Source organism: Homalodisca vitripennis, chromosome 6 (genome assembly GCF_021130785.1).
Source record: "Homalodisca vitripennis isolate AUS2020 chromosome 6, UT_GWSS_2.1, whole genome shotgun sequence".
In the NCBI taxonomy this organism is placed as follows: Eukaryota; Metazoa; Arthropoda; class Insecta; order Hemiptera; family Cicadellidae; genus Homalodisca; species Homalodisca vitripennis.
The window spans coordinates 55,981,800-55,987,931 of record NC_060212.1 but is presented as its reverse complement, the minus strand read 5'-3'; positions in this window follow the sequence as shown (position 1 = coordinate 55,987,931).

Here is a 6,132-nt window from a genome sequence, read left to right as displayed (position 1 = left end):
ATATGTTTTAATTCATTTCCTCAGTTTGACGGGTACTCATAAATATTTATATTTTAATACGAAAAATATCATACCTTTTGCATACATATATTAGAATAAGATTTTTTTATTAATATTGTTAATTCAATAATTTTCTATATATGTTGTTTTTAATAATGAAGTAGATTATAAACTGTATATAATACTTGATTAGTACATATCTAATGCATACTTTATCGTTATAGTGTAATTCATAACACTCAAAATATTGTATATTGGGTAAACTGATTATTGCAACAACTACATGAGTATATTTCATGACTTTACCTATACCAGGTCTTATATTGTGGTAAGTGTACTGTCATTTAGGTCAAGTTTAGACGATAACATCCCTTTGGACCACTAAATTTACCGAAGCTTGTTACGATACACGTAGTCATATAGTCATATAAATGTTTTACAGATTTATACTCTCGATATTAAGTTTAAATTAATAATGAAATATGTTACTAACGAATATAATTAACTGACAGTATTAATAAAATTTTATGATTTTGGTAAATAGTTCAGATTCTTTACGCTGTAATATGACCGTTAGAGAACAGACATGCCATTATCACGATGTTCACTACCAAAGTTATTATAAAATTTGCATGTAAATTTACTTATTTTATAAATACCAATAGTTTTATGTTTACTTAAAAAGATACTACTAATTTATAACATTCGGTATACTACAACAGTAACTGCAACTGAAATAATTTTTTCCTAAAAATAAAATTTTATATTAGATTATAATTCAAGCGTAAAATAATTCCAAACCAAAACGCTTTACTAGAGCATAAAAAATACATTCATTTGAATACACACGAGTTGTTATCTGATTCCAGATGCAGCAATAAAATGAAGGTGAACTGAAGGTATTCTCAACATTTAAACAAAACCGTATTGGAGTATATAGAGTACGGTAATATTACCCAATACCGAACAAGCTTATATTTAACTGAAAATTACCCAGACTTTTAAAACTTTAGGTTAGATTCCCTGCCAGTATCAAAAACGTGATTTTATAAATATAAACAGACTGTTGGAGTATATTGGGACACGGTACAAATACGCAATACCGATCAGGCTTACCTATGACTGAACATTACCCTTTGCAACATTACTTTCGATTCGCTGCCAGGATCAAAACCTGATTACATCAATCTAAACCATGTGTTGGAGTATATTGGATACGGTACAAATACGCAATACCGATCAGGCTTACCTATGACTGAACATTACCCTTTGCAACATTACTTTCGATTCGCTGCCAGGATCAAAACCTGATTACATCAATCTAAACCATGTGTTGGAGTATATTGGATACGGTACAAATACGCAATACCGATCAGGCTTACCTATGACTGAACATTACCCTTTGCAACATTACTTTCGATTCGCTGCCAGGATCAAAAACGTGATTATATCAATCTAAACCATGTGTTGGAGTATATTGGATACGGTACAAATGCGCAATACCGATCAGGCTTACCTATGACTGAACATTACCCTTTGCAACATTACTTTCGATTCGCTGCCAGGATCAAAACCTGATTACATCAATCTAAACTACGTGTTGGAGTATATTGGATACGGTAAAAGTACCAATATCGATCAGGCTTATCTTTGACAGAACGTTATTCTGGTTTTTACAGCATTTCTTTCGATTCGCTGCCTGCATCTAAACGTGTGTACACCAAATATTCGAAAAATTAAACAAATCTTTTTGATTATTAGAATATACCCTATATTGCAAGGTTTCTTTATCAGTCTGTGCCAAAAACCAAATATTGCATTATTTATCTCACTTAAGGTGCAGGTCATGTATCTTACTTTTTGTTTAGTTCGAGTAATCTTTTTTTTTTTTTTTTTTTTCTTATTTTCCCCTGAATATTTCATAGAGTTAAGCTAAATCCACATTATATAAAGAATGCAATACCATTTTTTCTAAATTGATATTTGTGGATATTTTTATTCATATAACCTAAAGCTTAATCCTTCTCTCTTACCCCATAATTTTGTGGAAGATACAAAACATATAACCCAAATAAGATATTGCAGTTCTTTCAAGAAGTTATGAAAGAAGTTTTTGAATTAGTGGTGTTGTATAAGCTGACAACAGAAATTTTCTGGCAGTGGAAACCGGCAAAAATTGTTAACACAGCTAATCGTGGACGATATATATTTTAAGTTTAACTTACTAATACTACAAATAGATCTTTACAAGCAGTACATTTAAACGTGTTAAAAATATTGTGGAATACAAGAAAACTAATCTTTCTTAACAGCAAATTTAGTTCATAAGTACGAAAAAGACAAGCCACTTCTTATGGGATAACAAGAAAATTAATACAAAAATAAAGATTACATCTTGACAGGAGCTTACAATGTCTTAAGGGATTCTTGAATGATATATTTACCATCAACCAATTTCCTTGAGTGCCGACATTATGGTCTCACCATGGATCAACACACATAAATATTTTGCATGGGAGTAGTCCTTCTAATTGTAGTAATTCTAATTAGTTGATATATGAAAAGCTGAATGAATTGCTTTTGTTCTCATGAACAATTAGAACCATAACAAAAAGGCACAATCAAAGTAACAATCAAAGCTTTTATATACATGTACATGAGGTATTTGAATAGTATTTTGTCATCAACGATATTTACAACAATATATTTTATGAAAAGTATTGTTAATGACTTAGCCTATATTTTTATCCCGGATCAATAATCTTAAAACATTTTCATCATGTATACTATTTTTATAAAAGTAACAATTTTATTCGACATCTTTTCTAAGTCATTAAGATTTTATAAAAACGGATATTTAAAAGTAAAATTGGTGAAATAAGGAAGATCCAATATTTAATTTTTAGACAATACCACATTAAAGAAACGACACCAGAACTTCTCAGGAGGGTTCTTTCATGTAAAACTAAACCTGAAACTTATGAACCCAACCTATTAGCCAATGAAAGGGGATATATCGTTGTCAGGCCCCCTCCTTGTCACTGGTATGGGCTCAAGTGAACGGAGAGGAAGCACTTTATAATAAGACATTTAAATTAAACGACGTTAAGAAAATTGTTTATGACGTTTCGGACAAGGTGAGTAAAGAAAACTGACAATACAGAGGTTAGCAAGTATAAGCATTGCAACAAGCTTATTTTGAAAAGGAACGTATCTGCACAAGTAGTACAACAAATACTTATATACTAAGCAGGCTATTCCGACACGTGTAGCAGTGAGGCAGAAATTGAAAATGAAGAAGATTCTCAGGTGTGAGGCTATGATATTGCCTTCTGAGAACGAACAAATAATATACAACTGTAAAGGTAAGAATATTATTATCATTCATGCCAATTTCATTCATGTGTTTTGTTTTACAATCCTGATAATTATTTAATGAAAAAATGTTATTATTTTATAATTCAAAATTGTAAATATAATATTAGGGTTTGTTAATTAAACATGTTCATCGAAAGATATTAAAGAAATTTTTGCCGACGAAGAAGCTAAAAATGAATCTTTATATCGTTTAGACATCAGAAAAAGCTATATTACAAAAATATAATGTAATCTAGGTAATGAGATGGTCTAGGTGAAAAGGCAATCTCATTGTCTCACTAGTTACACAATTAAGTGCATACAATGTTCTCTAATATCTGTATTACAGTAGTGATCAAGCACTCTCTACTATTAGTTACTAAGACATAGAATTAAAAGTATAATTTTACCGAATATTAAAATTTGACTATCTGGACATTTTCTTACTCTGTTCTCATCAGCGGTTGAATAAAAGGTTATGATATTAGACGTTTTGTTAAAATTGAGCTTACTCTATTTTTCAAGGCTATAAATAAAAAAAAAACTGAGAAGGAGATTTTCCAATTTGAAATAATACCATAAATCAATGTTTACAAAGAACCTTTGGTTAAATTTAATTTCTATATTTCGCGGCTTTAGGGATCAGTGGGGGATAGCCCGGATCAAAATCATCAAGATTTTTGTAACTGTATTTTATCCATGTACATTTCAGTACAATCAGTTCAGTAGATTTTACGTGAGTAACGCAATCATATACAGAGGGTAAGATATACAATTAGATTATTACATAATGGTATAGATATATTAATAGTGTTATAATTTGTATGAAAATGTTAATAATCTAAATTGGTTTACGATGGCATTTGAAAAATTGATTTACAAAACTTAATTTGCTAATTTCAATATATAAAATATTAAAGTTGCAGAAGTCTAAATAATTCTTGCTATGCGTAATAAATATATATTTATATAGGTAGTCTATGGAATATAAAATATAGCTAAATGCGGAATCGACAAAATCTTTTTTATCAAACTGTATTATCCACTAATTTGTGAAATATATCAGAGGTAATTTAAGTACTGGATAGTAATGATAGGTTGACGGTGGATAATGAAGTCATTAATCGTGATCGATACACTAATGAGTTTGTTGAAGGATTAAGGAATGGTAATGGGATTCTGATGACTTTTGCTGGCGGCCGCAAAATGTATAACTATTTTAATGACCTGGAAAGGGCTTTTGTCCATTTATTTGTATATCAATCTTCTATCAGGTGTAAACCGTTTCGTATTCAACTAACTAAAAGCATTGATAATTTTAAACATTTCCTAATTATAGCTTTTAGAAAACTTACTTCGAATAAATAATGTTGAAATAAAGTACACATTTACTTGATTATACAAGTTCAGTTTAGTTAAATTTACAGTGTTCTTAAGTTCACATTTTAAGGTAAATTTCTGATTCAAAATTTTTTTAGAGTAAAGACTATTACTATTCACTTTGTTCGAAGTTACTTAAATACACGTCAAATATTAAAATTAATTGTCCTAACTATAGAATTGTGTACACACAAATTTATGAATTTTCTCAATTTTCATGTTTATATTTCTCACTTTTAACATATTTCAAATGTCCTTAGACCAATCGTTTTCCACACATTTCCGCTCCTCCAAGATCTGAAAAATGTTGCAGTGGTCAAGCCGCAATGTCGTTCGTCCCTACAATCAAGACGCTGCAGCTGTCTGGAGTAGGTGGGTCGCTACAATCGATTTGTGGTAGCCTTGCTCCTGGCTTACAGACGCTACTTACCCTTGTCTTTGCCGTTCTTCGTTGCTGAACCAAGCCAGCAAGTAGCGAACTTGACTATACCCCACGATTTAAGTCATCTTGAATCGCAGTTGGTTGTTCCTGTTTGGTTTATTAGTGGATGAGGAGCTTCCTGAGGATGTTTCCATTTTGTGTTTAGATAGAGCGTATATGTTTTGTTATTCTTGTCGGCAGGCGTCATTTCATTTATTTGCACGTAGGTGTTGGATTGAGACCTCTATTTCTTGATTTAATGAAATGGTGTTCTGCTTCAAGAACCCCAATGGTAGTTTTAAAGTTTTTAATTATTTTTCAGTGGTCAGCTCAGTTACAGTATCAACAGATACATATGGCCACACCACTTGTAAAAGTGACAGTTAATTTCCAAAAATTGTGTATATATTGATTGGAAATCAATTCATTTCTACAGCTGGTGGAGGCAGAGGTGGGTCTCTTTCAGCGGCGCGGTTTGTTAAGGTTGCATCAGCAGATCAAACTGAACAAAACAGTCAGCCTAGGTAAAAGAATTATCTGGTGGGCTGTGAGGATCTGCCGCACTGGACACTGTTGGAGATTTTTTTCACGTGCTGAAATAAAATGAAATGAAAATGCCTTTGCATATAGGGGTGAAGTTAGGACTAAAAATTCCTCTATTCAACTCAATCTCTAAACACAAATAAAAAAAAAGAAAAGAAGATAATTCAAGTTGCAATATCGCAACTGGCATGTAAAAATAAATTACATTTCATAATTAATTATAGTAGCCTGCAAAATAAAATTTTACATTTCAAGATTAAAAATTGAGTATATTTATTGACTGTATTGGGTGGTGTGTTCGCGAGAAATATTTCGTCGGTGTATTTACAGATATATCAAGCAAGTATCTAACTCAATCGTATAGTACAGTAACTGCTCATACTAAATTCTAAGAAATTGACTGTCCTGTTTTAGACGGGAAATCTCTGTTA